Raw genomic sequence first — 21842 nt, 5'->3', positions numbered from 1 at the left:
GAAAGGACACTTTACCTCGGCGCGTGCGAGCGCTACAGCTTACGATTCAGTCTAGCCTTCCTACACAGATACGAGCTGCTCAGACAGAAGCACTGAAACCAGAAAACGTCAAGGCTGAAGCCTTACGCGGCTCACGACAGCAAATGGAACAGAAGGCAGACGGCGCCTACTATGTAACGGGCCGGATTTGGGTCCCACTTTATGGCGGTCTACGCGAACTTGTAATGGATGAAGCTCACAAGTCTCGCTACTCGGTACATCCAGGGTCGGATAAAATGTACCACGACATCAGCACTACTTATTGGTGGCCTAGTATGAAGGCCCACATCGCTACGTATGTTGGAAAATGCTTGACCTGTGCGAGAGTCAAGGCTGAATATCAGAAACCAGCTGGCCTACTTCAACAGCCTAAGATACCTCAGTGGAAATGGGAAGAAATTTACATGGATTTTGTTACAGGCCTACCTAGATCCCAGCGTGGGAACGATACGATATGGGTGATCGTGGATCGACTCACCAAGTCCGCACACTTCCTACCTATAAAGGAAACGGACAAGTTCTCCACTCTCGCAGACGTATACCTCAAAGAAGTTGTCTCGAGGCACGGGGTGCCCACATCCATCATTTCGGATCGCGATGCACGATTCACGTCAGAACTTTGGCAAGCAATGCATAAATCTTTCGGCTCACGATTAGACATGAGCACAGCTTATCACCCTCAGACGGATGGGCAGTCTGAGCGAACGATCCAAACACTTGAAGACATGCTTCGGGCATGCGTTATTGATTTCGGCAACGGCTGGGAAAAGCACCTCCCTTTGGTGGAGTTCTCGTATAATAATAGTTATCACACCAGCATTCAAGCCGCTCCATTCGAGGCATTGTACGGGCGTAAATGCCGGTCACCTCTCTGTTGGGCAGAGGTGGGGGATAGTCAAATTACGGGTCCAGAGATTGTAGTGGACGCCACGGAAAAGATCGCACAGATACAACAACGCATGGCGGCAGCACGCGACCGTCAGAAAGCCTACGCGGATAAGCGTAGAAAGCCATTAGAATTTGAGGTCGGGGACCGGGTTTTATTGAAAGTTTCACCCTGGAAGGGTGTGGTTCGTTTTGGAAAACGGGGCAAACTAAATCCGCGGTACGTCGGACCATTCGAAATCATAGAAAAGATTGGCAAAGTAGCCTACAAGTTGAACCTACCAGCTGAACTCGGGGCAGTTCACAATGTCTTTCATGTATCAAACTTAAAGAAGTGCCTATCTGATGAAAACCTCATCATTCCTTTTAAGGAACTTACTATCGACGAGCGGTTGCAGTTCGTCGAGGAACCAGTGGAAATCACGGATCGGGATGTGAAGGTCCTCAAACACAAGAGAATCCCTCTTGTCCGAGTTCGTTGGAACTCCAAACGTGGTCCAGAGTACACCTGGGAACGCGAAGACAGGATGACAGAAAAGTACCCCCAGTTATTCGAAACCAATGCTACCACTACTGAGGCTGAAGCTACTACTTCGGAATTTCGGGACGAAATTCCAGATCAACGGGGGGAGGATGTGACACCCCAGGAAAATCAGTGAACAGTTCAGTTCACCTAGCTTCCTCAGTGAGTGCATACCAAATTTCGGGACGAAATTTCCAATTAGTTGGGGATAATGTGACAACTCGTATTTCGAAACCGTTTTGTATTATGTGCAACGTATATGAACTTGATGTAATTATTGAATGCCATGACATTATGATGTGCAATTATGTGAACATTCGTGAATGATAAATATTATGTGCTAATGTGTTACATGTATGTATGTTAAGCACACGACCCGAACCGCACAACCCACACACACACAACACAACCGCACAAGCCTCTTTGGGCCGTGTGGTTTGTAAGCGGGCACATAGGTTGCCGAGTTGGGCTCGGCCCACTCCCTTCAAACGTGTAAACACCCCTATGGGGTTTACGATTTCATTTGTTACAAACACATAACTCACGCAAGAACCCTAGTTGCTACTTTTCTCTCTCGCTTACTTGGAACCCGACGGCACAAGAATTCTATTCGGATCACCCTTGTTTCTTCTCCAATCCGGTTAGTGATTATGTATTGATTGATTGTGTGTTATGAATTGTATGTTGATGATTGCTTGATACCGAAACTTGTTGTGTATGATATTATTAGATTGGGTCAATGATAGATAATGTTCATATAATTGGCTTGCTCATGAAATCGGATATATGTGTTTTGTATGATGTTAATCGGCTCATGTGTATAGTCAAGGGTCACAAGAAATCGGATGGTATGATATAAGTTAAACGGTAATCGGAATGCTTGTAATCAGTCGGTGTGCTAGACGATTCAGATTAAATGTTATGATATATGTTCATGCGAATTGTTAAGAATTGTTCATATGATTGTTAGGGTTCATGAGAGTTCTTGATAAGATACCTTGTTTGATCGATATCATGCTAAACGAATTATTAGAAATCTGTTAATTGAGTTGAGTATAATTGGAAACTATTATGTGATTGTAACCGATCTGCATGAAATCAGGAAAACCAGTTACACACACGGTTGCGACTCGGTATCACTCGTTGCGAGTCGGAACCCCACTTGAGACCACAAACAGCACCAGCCGAGACCACGGTTGCGAGTCCCGTTGCGACTCGTAACCAGACCATGATGAACCGAGATCACCATTGCGACTCGCAACCAGCTGTTGCGACTCGTAATCTCCGGTTGCGACTCGAGATCTCCGTTGCGACTCGAGACCACCATTTACACGCACACTGTTTGGGCCTTCACTGTCACGGGCCCAATGATTTGATTTGTTGACTGTTTGCTATTGGACTTTTACTACTACAGGCCCAACTGATTGGGCCGGACACTTGGCTATTTGTTTAACTGTTTGCTTTGGGCTGCTATTAGGATACGTGTTCGTTGCCATGATAAATACGTGTTAGTAACCTACGTGCTTTATACGAACCTGACTTGTGTGGTAACCCTGTTAGGACGTGGTTGACCACCCTTAGTCCAAGAGTCTTTTATTTGTGTATCTGCCGAGCAAACCAAGGTGAGTTCACACAGCCAAGGCATGGGATTCCCGGGTTGGGAATTGGGTTGGATATGTTATTGTAAAAGGAATTACTCGTACTTACGCATATACCAGACTATAGACGATCGTCCTCAGGTTAGTCAGGACACGTTACTTAAAGCCTACGTAACCCAGTATGTTTGCCATTTGTCTCCCGGGTCGGGAGGACACGTTACGTAAAGCCTACGTAACCCAATACCATTCACTGGCTTCCAGGTCGGAAGGCCACGCTGCGTAAAGCCTACGTAGCCCCCACGCGTACCACTGTCCTCGGGGAAGGGCACGTCACGTAAAGCCTACGTGACCCTGTACGTTTTCCTGTTCTCGGTAAAGAAGAACACATGGTCGGAAGTTAGTCTAGTAAGTACCGTTAATGAGAAGCCCTCATTAGCCAGGATAAACATGGGAAGCCCCCACCTTTAGTACACACTAGTATGGGAAGCCCCCACTAGCTATACTTATGCATTATGTTATGAACTTACTTTCTGTGAACTCGCTCAACTAGTTTGTTGATTATTTGCTGCATGTCTTGCAGGACCTTAGGTACATTATGAAGCTTGCACAGGGAGGAGCTGGTCGTTGTGGGATACGGATCATGAACTTATTCTGAACTTATAACTATTTTGAGATTACATACTATGCTTCCGCTATTTAAACGATGTTTGGTTTTGGAACATCAATCATGTCATGATGATTTACATTGATTACTTTTATTATTAATTGCTACGTTTGATATGATTGATGGCTTGATCCTGGTCAGTCACGCTCCCAAGCGGTGGTACTCCACGGGTGGATTTTGGGGGTGTGACATTTTACCACTACTCTTCCATCATTTGTTGGAAGAGCTTTGGCCTCCGCCCATTTAGACAAGTAATCGACTGCCACAAGTATATATTTGTTTCCTTTTGATGGTGGGAAAGGTCCCATAAAATCGAGTCCCCACACACCAAAAATTTCACAAACGAGAATGCCGTTTTGAGGCATTTCGTTTTTGGAAGAAATATTACCTGATCTTTGGCAAGCATCACATGCCTTTACAAGGTTTTGTGCATCCTTGTAAATGGTTGGCCAATAAAATCCCGAATCAAATACCTTTCGTGCGGTACTAGCGGCACCATGATGTCCTCCGTATGGACCTTCATGACAATGACGGAGAATCCTTCGTGCTTCATTACCATGGACGCACCTTCGGATGAGCTGGTCGGCACACATTTTGAAAAGATAAGGGTCTTCCCAAAAGTAATGCTTTACATCAGCAAAGAATTTCTTTCTTTGGTGATGCGGCCATCCTTTGGTGACTATACCGCTAGCTAGATAATTAGCATAGTCGGCATACCATGGTTCTTGTCTACTCTCCATCATTTCCAAGGTTTCTGTGGGAAATTTTTTGTTGATTTGCTCGTCCCTGGTCGCCTCCAAAGCTGGGTCTTCTAGGCGTGAAAGGTGATCTGCAGCAGTGTTTTCTGCTCCTCGTTTATCCTTGATTTCGATGTCGAATTCTTGGAGGAGTAGAATCCATCTGATCAAACGGGGTTTTGCGTCTTGTTTCTTGAAGAGGTATCTGATAGCTGCATGATCTGTATAGACTACAGTTTTAGAAAGAACAAGGTAAGAACGGAATTTATCAAAAGCAAATACCACAGCTAGTAATTCTTTTTCTGTAGTTGTGTAATTTTCTTGTGCATCGTTAAGCGTTTTACTAGCGTAATAAATTGGGTGGAAATGCTTTTCTTTTCTTTGTCCCAAGACTGATCCAACGGCAAAGTCACTTGCATCACACATGATTTCGAAAGGAAATTTCCAATCGGGCGCTATCATGATAGGTGCATTGACTAGCATTTCCTTGAGGGTTAGAAATGCTTGATTGCATTCCTTGTCAAAGATGAAAGGCGCATCTTTTTCAAGTAATTTTGTTAGAGGTCTTGAAATTTTTGAAAAGTCTTTGATAAACCTTCTATAAAATCCGGCATGCCCTAAGAAACTCCTGATTGCTCTAACAGAGGATGGTGGAGGTAATCGAGAAATAGTTTCTATTTTTGCTCGATCAACTTCCATACCTTCGCTTGAGATTTTGTGACCGAGTACTATTCCCTCTGTTACCATGAAATGGAATTTTTCCCAGTTAAGGGCGAGGTTAGTTTCCTCACATCGGGATAGCATTCGTTCGAGGTTATCGAGGCATTGTTAATATGAGTCTCCAAAGATAGAAAAGTCGTCCACGAAGACTTCCATTGTCTTTTCTATCATGTCATGGAAAATGGCTACCATACAACGTTGGAATGTTGCAGGTGCATTACATAGACCGAATGGCATGCGTCGATATGCGAAAGTTCCGTAGGGGCATGTGAAAGTTATATTCTCTTGGTCTTCTGGTGCTATTGGTATTTGAAAGTAACCTGAAAAACCATCCAAGAAACAATAAAATTTATGACCGGATAGTCGTTCTAACATTTGATCAATGAAGGGCAAAGGAAAGTGGTCTTTCCTTGTTGCTTCATTTAATCGCCTATAGTCTATACAAACTCTCCATCCTGTGACGGTTCTTGTTGGTATTAATTCATTTTTCTCGTTAGTTATTACCGTCATACCTCCTTTCTTTGGGACTACTTGGACGGGACTTACCCATGGGCTATCGGAGATAGGATAGATTAGTCTGGCGTCAAGTAGCTTGATGACTTCGTTTTTAACCACTTCTTGTACATTGGGATTTACCCTTCGTTGTGGTTGAATTACTGTTTTGTAATCATCATTCATTAAAATTTTGTGCGTGCACATGGAAGGACTTATTCCCTTAATATCTACAAGCTTCCAAGCGATCGTTTTTGTGTTTTTTAAGAAGATTAACTAATTTCTCTTTTTCTATGCTACTTAATTTAGAAGAAATAATTACAGGTAAACTACCATCTTCGTCTAGAAAAGCATATTCCAAACCTTTAGGAAGTTCTTTGAGCTCAATGGGTGGGTCTTTAGAAGACACCTTATTTTGTGGCTCATTTAGATCGAGAACCTTAAAGGTTTGTTCTATGGCGATCTCTTCTTCAACAAAGTGGTCATCCTCTTCAATCGTATCGGGTGGTTCATCTTCATCTTCAATTAGGGGGTCATTATTGCCAAAAGGATATTTCATTGAATGCTCAAGATCTATGCTCCTTTTGAATGCCCCTAATTGAAGAGGTAGATTGTTGAATTTCCGGTTTTTCAAAGCTTTATGAGTTTGTACAAAAGGTTTTCCCAAGACTAGAGGGGCGTCATCAAGGATGACAAAGTCGGTTGGGATTACCATTTGATTTGTTTGAACCAAAACATCCTCAACTACACCGATTGATTTTATCACTTTCCGATCAGATAGAAAAATGGGTATTTGAAGTGGAGAAAAATCACTAATACTTAATTTTTCAAAAATGTAGTTAGGCATTATGTTAACACAAAGATCTTTATCAATGGTGATATTACTGATAAATGAATTTTGAAAGAAACATGGAACCGGTGTAATGTTGATTTCAAAAGGATCTTCTTTTATTAGCGAGGTTTGATCATTAGTTAACTTAACACTTACCATTTCTTTGATTTTAGCACTAGTGTTTAACTCTTTTAAAAACTTAGCATGAGGAGTTACTAAACAATGATTTTCGAAAGTAGGTGACAAGAGATTAAATTCTTCAAAATTTGACTCTTCTTGTATTTTATCATTATCGGCCTCACCTTTTTCATTGTTTAACTCATGTGTCGGTTTTTCACTTTCTTGTTCTTCCATTTTTACATTTTCAACTATCTCTACGTTATTGTTACAATTTAGTTCTTCTCTTGCGCGGGATTCCTCTTCCCTTGCGCGAGATTCTTTTATGCAACGTTCGATAGTTTTAATGTGTTCTAATATCCTATTGGTCACTTTGGTGAGAGAGAAAGAATTGGGATCCTCAAAGCTTGAATCCGGTTATTCGATCCTTGGCTCCGCATAGTACTCATATGAAGTAGATGGTTCACACCATTATTCTTCATTGTAAGCATATGATGGATAAGGGTTGAAACTTTGTTCTTCATAGTACTCATATGAGGTGGTTTGTTCACGCCATGGTTCCTCATAATAAGAGTATGAAGGTGGTGGCTCATATCTTGAATCTTCAAAGTATGAGTATGAGGGTTCATACCTTGGTTCATCAAAATATGAGTATGAGGGAGGAGGTTCATACCTTTGGTCTTCATATGATGCGTATGAAGTTGATGGTTCGTACCTGGGCTCCTCATAATGGTTGTATGAATTGGATGGTTGATATGAGTTACTATATTGAACCGAGTGTGTGTTACGACAATTAGTGCAATAATTACCCCTATAATCATCCTCATCATAGGTGTAGTTGTAACCTCTTGAGTATTGATCCATAAGAATCACTCAACAGACCACAACTGAGTCTCGGGACCAGAAAACAAAAATAAAGACGGAAACAGAAGCTGGACACGGCCCCGTGTTGGGTGAACACGGCCCCGTGTTCAGGGTCTGTATCTGGGCGTTTTAATTAAGGTTACTGGTCACGTTGGACACGGGGGCGTGCTTAGTGAGCACGACCCCGTGTCCAGACTCTGTATCTGGGTATCTAACTAAAAATATGCAGCACGGGGGCGTGTTCAGTGGACACGGCCCCGTGTTCAGGCTACTGTAAATGCAAACTAAACTAAAATGCAGAAAAATGTGCGCGCGTTTTGAAAAGGTTTTGAAAAACTGATTAGGCCGTTGATTTTAAGCTTTCTTAAAATCCTTGTGTCCCCGGCAACGGCGCCAAAAGCTTGATGTGCGTGAAGTGTGATATAATTTTAGATGTATATTTAAGCCCTTTTTACACTTTTAGCCAAGTTTTAAATTTATAAAACACGATATTTACTAACACTAAACACACATATGGGCAAGTGCACCCATCGTGGACGTAGTATAGTGTTGGTAAGATACCGAGGTCGTCCAAGGACACAAGAGCTTTTAGTACCGGTTTATCCTCAACGTCTAATCAAATCAAAAAGTTAGAAAAGGTTTTTAAACTAAGAAAATAAAAACTAACTAAATGCTGAAAAATAAAATAAAATAAAAACAGATAGACAAGATGAATCACTTGGATCCGACTCGTGTATTAGTATAACCTTTGATTATTTTCGCACTTTTGCACTTGTTTAAGAGATTATCTTAGTTATTGTAGTAGGCCCCTCTTTTGAAGGCGACGTTACCCTCAACCCAGTAGTTTGAGTCAGCAAGGATACAATCCTAAAGGGTTGGATTATTGAAAGATAATGAATTAAGTTATTAATGCAAATTATGGTAGGCCCCGCTTTTGGCGGTGACGTTACCCTCGGCTAAGTAGTCTGAGTCAGCAGGGATACAGTCCTAAATAGTCGGGTTATAGTATTAATAGTAGTTAACTTATGAGGGGGTCAAAGAGTTCGGATCCCCGCCATCCAATACCTATGGGCATTGAAGGAGATCCTACTAAATTTGACCCAGGTCCCTTGCAGGACCTCTAAACGCTGAACAAGGGCAAGACCCTTACCAAACCATTTCCTTAACCCCCGACCAGGTAGCCAACATACCTCCATATAGACCGTGGAGATATGAATGGTGAAAATCTTTTATTTTATTTAGACAGTAAAATAATGCCAAGACACCACGGACAAACGATAAGGAAAGATCACCTTCAACATAAGTAACTAGTTGTTAAAGTCATTAATACAAAACCAAATAAAAAGTGCAAAAGATTAAAAATAAAAAGTATTATACTAAACACTTGTCTTCACCAAGTGATGTAAGAGACTTAGGCAAACATGGCCTTGATTGTCAAGAACTCTTACGATCAATCTTGGATCCCGAGATGACTCACACACTCTATGATGGACAATGGATGATGGTGGTGGATGATGGTGTTATGGTGGTGGTGGGTGGTGGATGAAGTGTGATAGAGGTGGTGTGCCAAGGGATGAGTTGAAATGAAGCCAAGCACTCCTATTTATAGGCTGAACAGAAGGCTGGGCACGGCCCCGTGTCCGATGGACACGCCCCCGTGCCCGTCTGACACTATCTCTCTTCATTAATTGTAATTCACAATTACAATTAATGCGCCTGCTGTACTTTCGCCATGCCCCCGTGCTCATTGGACACGGCCCCGTGGTAGGCAATAGAAGCTTCTATAGATTTGTCTTTTCTGCTGCTTCTTGGGCACGGCCCCGTGCTGGCTAAGCACGGGGCGTGTTCAGTCTTCTGACTTCTCTTTTTTGCTTGGGAGGATGCCGTTGAGGGGTCGGGTAATCCACTTTTGTTCCTTTTCTTGTATTTATGTTAGATTTAGCTATCTTTTTGCTTCTTTTGTGAATTTGAGCTCATTTCATCCTGAAATACAAAAGGAAGACAAAAACACTCTTTTTCCAACATTAGTACTTAAAAAGGGTTAGTTTTATGCCTCAATTGATGTAATTTATATGTTGCATTTTACACATATCACACATAAAATCAGCGATTGCGAGCTTGAAATCGGGAATAGATTGTCTTGGCTGGTAGACGTTGACTACCCAAAGTGATTCGACTATTCTCAAAGACTACGAGTACAGGTTTTGGCCTAATAGACTGTGCTCTATCACTGGCATACGGTGAATGGCACGCATCCTTTCGGTTATTCACGCGACTCGAGTCGTCGGAATCCATCAAGACTATGGTTAGAGTTTTTTTTTTTGTAAAACTAAAATAGAGAACGGAGCGAGTCATCAAGGTTCGGGTTTCATCCCAAACTTAGCGACTTCATTCCTGTTTGTGTGATAGAATCACGAGATAGAGTGGAAAATATGCGTCGAAGTATGGATTTCACTCCTGATTCAACGCAAATTCACGTGTTTATAGTAAAAATCAGTGTTGTAAAAATCGCGACTAGGCGACGATTAGTCGGCGATTAATCGCTAGTCGTCCAGCTACTGAGTAATTTTTCTTAAATCGGTCCATTAACCGACTAGGTCCGACTAGGCACGACTAGGTCCGACTAGGCCAGCCAAAAGTCGACGATTCCAGCAAAAAACCTGTATATTCCGGCCAAAACCTCTAAATGCCGGTCAGTTTCCAACCAAATCATTTGAATTCCAACAATTAATCATGTATACTTAAATAAATGAGTTGAATAAGATTTAAAACCTAGCTACTTAAAATATTTACCTATAAAAATATATATATTTATACATAAAACTGAAAATTACATATAAAAAACCCGATCCGATTAATCCCGATTAATCCCGAGTAATCCCGAGTAGTCGCTAGTCCCCACTTCACCGGCCGACTAGCGACTAGCGAGTTCTCCAACCTTGGTAAAAATGCTCGTCGAATAAGCGATCCAATCGAGAGTTTTGCGGTTTCCACACCTAGTCTCGATCTAATCACTCGTCCAAAACATTGTGCGGTGCTAGCCTTACGAAGGGCTAAGTGATAGTGCTCGACCTTAGGAAAGGTCGATGAGGTGTAGTATGTCCGTGAGTCGATCGAATAGCAGAAAATAGGCTTGCTCGGAACCCCTACCGGGTTCGCACAAGGCGGTTTGTTGGCACTTAGACTATAGACTAGGTCGTTTCTAAGACATCGACCCGGACTAGGTCGAGTCTTGCCTAATTCCCTATAGTTATGGCTCTGATACCAATCTGTCACACCCCAACCGATGGCGGAATCATCGGGGCGCGACACTAAGCGAAATAGATTGTCCAGGAAAAATCCATAACAACTAAATTACCGGAGAATTAGCATTATGTCCCATACCATAATTTATCAAACAAAACAGTTATTACAGACATAGATATCTCAAAGACAAATCATAGTTCCGACAACTCAAAATATAAATTGTTCGTTTTGTTTCTAGACTCCCCTACTTGATTCTTGAACAACAAGCATGGCACAAGCATCCTAAACACCTGTCACATACGTTAAAATAGAGGTCAATACACATAGTGTAAAGGTGAGCATACAAGTTTAGTAGTATAATAGATAACGAAAATCGGTTTACGCATAACCAGCATGTTACATGTCGAAAAGTGAAGCTAGCAGTTTATCGACAATGAAATATGCACAGACATGACTGCGAGTTGTAGAATGCGCAACACATATCACCACCGTGATACGTGAAGTAAAACCCTTAACAACCCCTGTCCACGAGAGGTGTTGAGTCCAAACTATAGTACTATCGTTGCTAAGGTGTCAGGCAACAATCACTGTGTAAACATAACATACAAGCATTCATCTAGTAACACGTATAACATGCAATAACGGTCAGCGTATAAAAGTGTTTGCGTTGTGTGTCGATTGTGATTTGAAATAGGTAACGTATGTAACACCCAAGATTGCGTAAAGCAAAAAGGGTTCGAGTATGCTCATAGATCATGTTAAATGAATAACACAGTCTTGGATTGGATTGAAGGGAGCGCTGGAAAGTTAGCCTGATTACAGAACGATAGCATAAGCGATGAACAGTGCACGAAACGGTGTCGAGTGAACAAGTGACGAAGGGTCAGATGATCGGATGACAATCCGGTCGGAGGTCGTCTGGTTGGATGGCCATTCGGTCGGAATATCATTCGTTTGGGATGGATGTGTTTGTGTATGATGACTTTGAAGTTTTCGTTGTAGCATTTTAAAATGAGAGAAGTATCTCTACATTTCAGGTCGTCCGGTCGAACGGTCGTCCGGTCGGATGGCCGTTCGCTCGGATGGCGATCCGTTCCAAGTGAGACATTTCACAAAAACAAGTTCACAGTAGGATGGTCATTCGATCGGATGGTCATCCGATCGGATGACCATTCGTTTGGATACTGACATTTATTGAAAGTTTGCAAAATGTTTAGGTATTGGGGGCCACAAGTCATCCGATCGGATTGTCGTTCGATCAGACAGTAATCCGATCAGACGGCAGTCCGTTCAGCGACCTGATCGTTTGAAACTTACAAAATTTTTATTAAGTCTGAAAAAGTTTGCGGTTTGACCGAGACGGTATGACAACGTGTTAAACAACAGAAACTCCACCAATCCAAGTCATCCGATCGGATGGGAATCACCCCGTTTGATCAGTTAACCGTTCTTGACGGTTGTTCATCTTCAACCCGCTAGGTCGGTTATCTCGTCGATAGGAATCAGTTCTCAGACTGACACTTCATTAGAGAGTGAGTGGAAGGCCTGAGTGAGCTTCGATTCTATTGGTTTTGAGTACATGAGTGTAAAGGAGTTGAAAGAAGGTTAAACCGGTTTGAAAATGTTTAGATTTAGATGAAATCGGTGTTTAAACATGTTGAAATCTCTTAGATCTGAGTTGTTCTTGGCGAAATGAGGTCACACCTTGAAGTTCATAAGAACCAATGTTTTCATAACCGGACCGGAGGTCGACCCGGTCCCCTTACGGGGTTAGAGGTCGGACCGGCCCAACCGGTTCGACCTGATTTAAGACCCGGATTACATAATAAATTATATATAAATATATATATAATATAGTATTAAAACTAAACATAACAAAGGGTCCCTGTTAACAATGAAAATTTTGAAAGTGTTCTAAATCTATTTATATATGTCTTAAAACTATATACAAATTATTTGAGTCCCTTTTACATGTGTTAATAAAACTATCGGTCCATGAAACTTCGACAATAAATTGTATATGGCCCAATTAGACCATGAAACTTCAACCCTAATATTATACTTAAGTCACTGAACAACAGCAGCCGCTACATGTATTCATGGTTTATCAAATATTCTCTCTCTAGAATTCGATCATTGATTCTTCATCACTTTCAAATGGAACTGCCGCAGTTCAATGTCGGTAATCTTTCAAGTCTGTCATTCAACTCCAACCGATGAAAGGCTTCTCGTCTTCTTTAATTTTCATCATTCAATCCCTGCAACCCATGTGATGAAGATCAATGGAGGGGACACAAACTTTGACAGATCTATTGGGCCCATGAAACTTCAACAATAATTTTCGTCATTCAATCTCTGCAACCCATTGGATGCGTTGGAGATAGTTAGAAACCTGCCCGACCCTTACTTAACGACCCGCCGGCCCGACCGCCCGGCTCCCGGCCTGACCTCCGGGTCAATGCTGAAACGGGTTAAAGGGCTGAACCGGCCCGGTGGTGTTTCCGGATCCCGGCCGGACCGGTCCGACCGGCCGGCCCGGTCCGGTTTTAAAAACACTGATAAGAACTCTTGATGACATCATCCTAGAACACCCCAAATCGGCCGATTTCATGGTGAAAAGTTAAGAGTTTATGGTGAAAATGATGAGAAAGTGTGTGCTGATTGAGAAAGTACAAGATTTGATGTAGAAACTTACAAGAATCGCGAGGAATCGAGAGAAAATAGCCCAAAAGTGTGTTGGTCGGAGGAGGAGCTGTCACATCACTGTTCAAGTGATGTGACAGGTGCTATTTATAGGTGAAGGGGAGTTAAGGTGGTGCACAGAGACGGATCGGAGGGCAGTCCGGTCGGATGGCCATCCGATCGGAGGGTCATCCGGACGGATGACCATTTGATCGAATGGTCATTCGATCGAAGGGCTCTAGCGAGTTGGTTTCTGACTTTTCGTTTCGTGCGTTGAGCATTGCGATGCGTTTAAGCGAGTGTCGATTAAGCGATGCGATAGGTTTAAATAATAGTTACACAAATAACCTAACTAACATACAATCAACATAAGTAACCTTGCATATCCAGTTTGCGATGAGATTGCGTTACGATAGAGTTGCGATTGCGTTTTCGATTAATCACCATAAAACAAATATAAACATGCACAAGTAACACATAAATAGCACACACTCATAAAACAAATTCAGAACCTATAATTCAAGTTGCGACGTGATTACGATGAGATTAGCGATAGATAGATCAGCGATTAACATGCGATTATTAACATTTACTCCACATAATACAACTAAAGTACACAAATTAAAGTAATCGATTACAAATCAAGGAGTACAATCAATAATTAAGCAAGGAGTGACAGATCGCATTTAGCAATCTTTTCTTCCTTTGACTTTGACTTCAAAGACGCGAGTTGTTACAGCCTCCCCTACTTTAGGGAATTTCATCAGGAAATTAGGCCGCAGGCGTAACGAATAGCTGTGGATACTTAGCCTTCATGTCACTTTCGAGTTCACAGGTGAACTCTGCGCCGCGTTTGCCTTCCCAGCGAACCTTCACAATGGGAATGCGTGAGCGTCTGAGCTTCTTGGTTTCTTGATCCATGATCTCGACAGGCTTTTCCACGAAGTGTAATTTTCGTCCACTTGTAGATCCTCAAGTGGTACTTGTAAATTCTGCTCGGCCAGGCACTTTCAAAGGTTCGATACATGGAAAGTCGGGTGGACGTTGCTAAGTTCCTCTGGTAGTTCGAGTCTCTAGGCCACCTTGCCAATTCTTTCCAGAATTTTAAAGGGTCCAACATATCGAGGCGCGAGCTTTCCTTTCTTGCCGAATCTGATCACACCCTTCCAAAGTGAAACCTTTAGGAGTACGTGATCGCCAACGTCAAATTCAAGGAGCTTGCGGCGTCTATCAGCGTAACTTTTCTGACGACTCCGAGCTTTCAGTAGATTGTCTCGAATTTGGAGAATTTTGTCAGTCGTTTCTTGTAGCAGCTCAGGACCGGTTATTTGTGCATCTCCAATCTCGTGCCATACAATAGGCGATCAACATTTTCTTCCATATAATGCCTCAAATGGTGCCATTTGAATGCTAGAACGATAACTGTTATTGTACGAGAATTCGACCAAAGGTAAGTGTGCATCCCAATTACCACTGAAATCTATGACACACGAGCGAAGCATGTCTTCAAGGGTACGAATCGTTCTTTCAGTCTGACCGTCGGTTTGGGGATGGAAAGCGGTACTTTGATTTAGAGTAGTACCGAGAGCAGATTGAAATGTTTCCCGAAGACGCGAGGTAAACCGACCATCGCGATCAGAGATGATATCCCGAGGCGTCCCGTGTCGACAGATGATTTCGTCAGTGTAGATCCGTGCTAATCGTTCTACCTTGCAGTCATCTCGTATCGACAGAAAATGAGCAGATTTGGTCAAACGGTCAACGATAACCCAGATGCTATCCTGACCTGAAGGTGTTCGCGGAAGTTTCGTTATAAAGTCCATGGCTATACTCTCCCATTTCCACATCGGGATCTCGGGTTCCACGAGTAAGCCAGAGGGTCTTTGTTGCTCGGACTTGACTTTCGAACAATTCAGGCACTTCGAAACATAGATTGTGATATCCTTCTTCATTCCATGCCACCAATACCGTAGACGAAGGTCATGGTACATTTTGTAAGCACTAGGAGGAGTGGAATATCGAGACTTATGTGCTTTAGTCATCAATATATCTTGAAGGTTATTGCGACTTGGAATCCAGATGTGGTCTAGATAGTAGTAGATACCGTTCGATTTGGTGACAAAATGCGATTCAGCACCACACTTCTTCATTTCCTCTCGTAAGGTATTTTCAATGAAGCAGGCATGCTGAGCGTCACGAATCAAGGCTTCGAGGTCGTGCTGGGCGTGAGTATCACGAATGCTATGCAAATAACTTCGTCTACTTAGAGCATCAGCCATAACATTTGCCATTCCAGGGTGATAACGAACCTCACAGTCGTAATCGTTGAGAAGTTCAACCCATCGGTGTTGGTACATATTTAGTTCCTTTTGGTTGAGGATGTGTTGTAGGCTCTTATGGTCGGTGAAGACCGTACACTTAGTACCGTAAGGGTAGTATCGCCGAATCTTCAACGCAAAAAACAACTGCGCCTAGCTCGAGGTCGTGGGTCGTATAGTTGTTCTCATGGATCTGGAGCTGACGAGAGGCGTATGCGATAACCTTGTCCCGTTGCATGAGAACGCAACCGAGACCAAGATTCGAGGCATCACAATAGACTACAAAGTCATCGTTTTCGTCGGGTAATGCGAGAACAGGAGCATTGCAGAGCATATGCTTCAGAGTTTGAAAGGCTTGCTCTAGTTCGGTTCCCCAAACAAAAGACTTATCCTTATGCGTTAAAGAAATAAGCGGAACAGCGACTTTAGAAAAGTCAACGATGAATCGACGGTAATAGCCCGCCAATCCGAGGAATGAGCGAACATCGGATGGTGATTTTGGAGTAACCCAACTCTTAACAGCTTCGATATTCGCGGGGTCGACGTGTATACCCTGGCTATTGACGATGTGACCGAGGAATTGAACCTCCTCTAGCCAAAATTCGCACTTGGAGAACTTGGCATAGAGTCGATTCCCTTGGAGTAATTCGAGAACCAAACATAGATGTTACGCGTGTTCGGCTTTCGATTTCGAATATATAAGGATATCATCGATAAACACGATGACGAAGCGGTCAAGAAATGGTTTACACACGCGATTCATCAAATCCATGAAAACCGCGGGTGCATTGGTTAAACCAAAGGGCATTACGACGAATTCATAGTGGCCGTATCGGGTTCGGAAAGCGGTTTTGGTTATATCTTCCTCCTGGATTCGTAACTGGTGATAGCCTGAGTGTAAATCAATCTTCGAGAAACACGTTGCGCCATGCAATTGATCAAACAAATCTTTGATTCGAGGCAGGGGATAGCGATTCTTGATAGTTAGCTTATTCAACTCCCTATAATCGATGCACATCCGGAACGATCCGTCCTTCTTTTTGACAAAAAGGACAGGCGCGCCCCACGGAGAGGTGCTAGGGAGAATGAAGCCTTTATCAAGCAATTCCTGGAGTTGATTCGAGAGTTCGCGCATTTCAGACGGAGCGAGGCGATAAGGAGATTTAGCAACAGGATTAGTTCCAGGAATGAGGTCAATACGAAAATCGATATCACGACTCGGGGGTAAACCAGGTAAACCATCAGGAAAAACTTTAGGATAATCACGAACCACAGGCACCTTATCCATTGCCTTCTTTTCCTTTTCCTCCACTACTACGATGTGTGCCAAGAAAGTTTTGTATTCCTTGCGGAGATACTTGCTTGCTTGGATACACGACATGAGTTTGAGATTCTTCGAAGGAGTTTCGCCATACACACAAAGTTGATCACCATTAGCGAGCGAGAAACGGATCATTTTATCAAAGCAAACGACCTTAGCATGATTTTCGCGAAGAAAATCCATGCCTACTGTGATATCAAAACTACCAAGCTGCATCGGGATAAGGTCGATAAGGAAGACTTGATTGTTAAGTTCAAGCGTACAATCACGGAGAACAGAACGAACAGTAACGGTTCTTCTAGTGGCAACTTCAACATCGAACGTCTTAGGGAGATGGGTGCGCTTACGATTAAGGAGCTTTTCGAATTCTAACGACACAAAACAGTTATCGGCTCCAGTATCAATTAAACACGAAATATATATACCATTTACGAGAAACGTACCATTAACCACATTGTTATCTCCTTGAGCCTGGCGGGCGTTGATGTTGAAAGCATGTCCGCGGGCTGCTGGCTGCTCCTGCTGTTGAGGCTGCTGCTGTTGATGTTGTTGCGGCTGCTGTTCTGGCTCTTGCTTCACCACTCTGTTGGGACACATGTTTGCAAAGTGGTTGGGATTACCACATGCAAAGTAGGCTCTCGCATGAGCTACAGGTGCAGGAGCTGCTTATTGGCCCTAGGGGGCAGGAAGGAGAGCTGATGGTGCAGGAGCTTGACCTTGAGCTTGAGCTGGAGCTTGGCGGGGACCAGTACGACAATTAGCAGTAAAGTGGCCGTACAGGTTGCAGTGAACACAAAATTTTCATGCAATCCCAGTAGGATGATGATAAGTATAGGCAGGGCAAAGTGGGTGAGGACCAGTATATGCACGCTTGGCCGGCGGTGCATTGGTCATATGTGCCGCTACTTGGCGGTTCTGGGGTTGCGGTTGAGCAGAGATGGCATTCATTGGCACGGCAGCTGTCCCTGCACAGTTCTTCTTGTTGTTGTTCTTTCTCTTGCGACGGGAGGACTTGGAAGCTTGCGTGGTGGTGGTGGTTTCAGCGGTGGGAGCGGCGGTAGCTTGATGGAGACTCTTCGGAGCGTTCTTGAAGTATCCGGCGAGAACTCGCTTGTCATTAATCTCGGCAACGAGTAGGTAGGTCTCTTCAATTGTTGTTGTCTTCATGGCTTGCACGAAGTCAGCAACACAATCCGGTAGAGCACGGATGTATTTCTTGATCATCATATCAGGTGTTGCCACCTGGCTTGGACAAATGATACTTAGCTGCTTAAAGCGAGCTGTCAGACCGGCGTTATCGCCACCATCCTGCTTGATGTTCCAGAACTTGTTTTCCAGCTTCTGGCGCTCGTGGGGTGGGCAGAATTCCTTCATCATGAGTTCTTTCAACTCATCCCAAGTGAGCCCATAGGCTGCGTCGTTCCCATGTTTTCGTGACAGTTCGTAGGTGTTCGGGACATCCGCTCTGGTTTAGCGTGACTTCGATTGAGTCGAACCATTGAAACATTGCGCTTGGTCCGTCTTCGCCTGTGAAGTCTTTTGGGCCACATGCCTTAAACTGCTTAAAGCTGAAAGTACCCTTAGGCGAGTCAGTCCTTGATTCCTCAGAGGACTTGCTGGCGTTTTCATTAAGCTCGCTGGCGATTTGTGGGATAACTTTAGCCATCTGCTTGGCGACTAGAGAAGCGATTCGCTTATCAGCATGATTTCGGCGTGCGGCGCGGGAGTGATGCGATCCATATGACGACATTGTCTGCAACAAACATCGCCATAGGACTCAAACACTATATAATCGAATCTCATCTCACACGCACTACTACTAAATAAAGCTTAGGAACACATCGACGTATAACACGTAGTCACACAATCATATAGGCACGTATTCCGCATAGTCACGTAAGCACATAAGCACAGAGGCACATAGTCCACGTAAGCACAGAAGCACATAGTCCACGTAAGCACATCCTCCACAATATTTTGCACGTATTCACCTATATATATATTGCACGTATTCACCTATCTTTCACGGTTGTGTAAGCGTTCGAGAGTAGCGATTGCTATTAGCAAGTAACACAGCGAGTAGTATAGCATCAACGAGTAACATAGCATGCGATTTGTTAGCGTTGTGTGGTGAGTTACGTGTGTTAGGCGGAGCAAGAAGCGTTAGATCGAAACCATCAGTATCTTAATACGCTAACAAATAAACATACAAAACCACATAAAACACATAAATTCAAATAAAAGAGATAAATCACAGAGTCAGCGGTTGTGGGCTCAGAATCAAAACACATAAAATTAGCGATTGCGAGCTTGAAATCGGGAATAGATTGTCTTGGCTGGTAGAAGTTGACTACCCAAAGTGATTCGACTATTCTCAAAGACTGCGAGTACACGTTTTGGCCTAATAGACTATGCTCTATCACTGGCATACTGATGTGTGTAAAATGCAACATATAAATTACATCAAATAAGGCATAAAACTAAGCCTTTTTTAGTACTAATGTTGGAAAAAGTGTGTTTTTGTCTTCCTTTTGAATTTACAAGGCCAAATGAGCTTAAACTAACAAAAGGAACAAATATACAGCCAAAACCAACATAAATACAAAGAAAAGGAAGAAACGTGGCATGCCCGACCCCTCGACAACATATCCCAAAGCAAAAAATAAGAACAAAGTTGAGCATGGGGTTGTGCCCAGCTGAGCACGGGCCGTGTCCAGCGGACACGGTGCCATGTCCAGGCTTCTGCAAAAAATACAAAGCTATAGAAGCTTCTATTCCCGACACGGCGGCGTGCCCAACTCAACACGGGGCCGTGGTCAACACTAAGATTCGCAGAATCTTGCAAATCTTGATAGTACAGATACACTTATGCACACGGGGTCGTGCCTAGCAGACACGAGGGCGTGTGGAGCTAATAAAGAGAAATTGTAATTAATGAAGAAAGAGAAAAGGGTGGACACGGGGCCGTGTCTTAGCTTCTGTGCAGGCTATAAATAGGGGTGCTTGGTTCACTTCAAAGACATCCCTTGGCAAACCACCTCTCTCACACTTCACCCACACTCCACCACCACCCAACACCATCATCCACCATCATCATCCGTCATCCATCCTAGAGTGTGTGTAGTAGTCTCGGGATCCAAGATTGATCATAAGAGTTCTTGACAATCAAAGGTCATGTTTGCCTAAGTCTCTTACATCACTTGGTGAAGACAAACATTTAGTGTAATACCTTTTATTTTTAATCTTTTCGCACTTTTTAATTGGTTATGTATTAATGACTTTAATAACTAGTTTCTTATGATGAAGGTGAGTCTTCCTTATCATTTGTCCGTGGTGTCTTGGCGTTATTTTACTGTCTATATAAAATAAAAGATTTACACCATTCATATCTCCACGGTCTATATGGAGATATGTTGGCTACCTGGTCGGGGGTTAAGGGAATGGTTTGGTAAGAGTCTTGCCTTGTTCAGTGTATAGATCCTGCAAGGACCTGGGTCAAGCTTAGTAGGATCTCCTTCAATACCCACTGGTATTGGATGGCGGGGGTCCGCATTTCTTGATCCCCTCATATGTAAACTACTATTAATATATTAACCCGGCTACTTAGGACTGTATCCCTGCTGACTCAAACTACATAGCCGAGGGTAACATCACCTTCAAAAGAGGGGCCTACCACATTACGCATTAATAACTTAATTAATTATCTTTCAATAATCCAACCCTTTAGGATTGTATCCTTGCTGACTCAAACTATTGGGTTGAGGGTAACGTCACCTTCAAAAGAGGGGCCTACTACAATAACTAAGATAATCTCTTAAACAAGTGCAAAAGTGCGAAAATAATCAAAGGTTATACTAATACACGAGTCGGATCCAAGTGATTCATCTTGTCTATCTGTTTTTATTTTATTTTCAGCATTTTAGTTTTTTTTCTAGTTTAAAACCTTTTTCTAAATTTTTAATTTGATTAGACGTTGAGGATAAACCGGTATTAAAAGCTCTTGTGTCCTTGGACGACCTCGGTATCTTACCAACACTATACTACGCTCACGATGGGTGCACTTGCCCATATGTGTGTTTGGTGTTAGTAAATATCGTGTTTTATAAATTTAAAACTTGACTAAAGTGGTTAAAAAGGGCTAAAAATATATATAAAAACCTATAACACCAACTACGCATCACATACGGTGAACGACACTCATCCTTTCGGTTATTCACACGACTCGAGTCATCGGAATCCATCAAGACTTTGGTGAGAGTTTTTTCGTAAAACCAAAATAGAAAACAGAGCGAGTCATCAAGGTTCGGGTTTCACCCCTAACTTAGTGACTTCATTCCTGTTTGTGTGATAGAATCACGAGATAGATAGGAAAATCTGTGTCGAAGTATGGATTTCACTCCTGATTCAACGCAAATTCTCGTGTTTATAGTAAAAATGCTCGTCGAATAAGCGATCCAATCGAGAGTTTTGCGGTTTCCACACCTGGTCTCAATCTAATCACTTGTCCAAAGCAGTGTGCGGTGCTAGACTTAGGAAAGGCTAAGTGATAGTGCTTGACCTTAGGAAAGGTCGATGAGGTGTAGTATGTCCGTGAGTCGATCGAATAGCAGAAAAAAGGCTCGCGCGGAACCCTTACTGGTTTCGCACAAGGCGGTCTGTTGGTACTTAGACTATAGACTAGGTCGTTTCTAAGACATCGACCCGGACTAGGTCGAGTCTTGCCTAATTCCCTATAGTTATGACTCTGATACCAATCTGTCACACCCCAACCGATGGCGGAATCATCAGGGCGCGGCACTGAGCG

The sequence above is a fragment of the Helianthus annuus genome, chromosome 3 (genome assembly GCF_002127325.2).
Source record: "Helianthus annuus cultivar XRQ/B chromosome 3, HanXRQr2.0-SUNRISE, whole genome shotgun sequence".
NCBI lineage: Eukaryota > Viridiplantae > Streptophyta > Magnoliopsida > Asterales > Asteraceae > Helianthus > Helianthus annuus.
The sequence above is the reverse complement of the archived record's forward strand: the minus strand, read 5'-3'. Positions refer to the sequence as shown.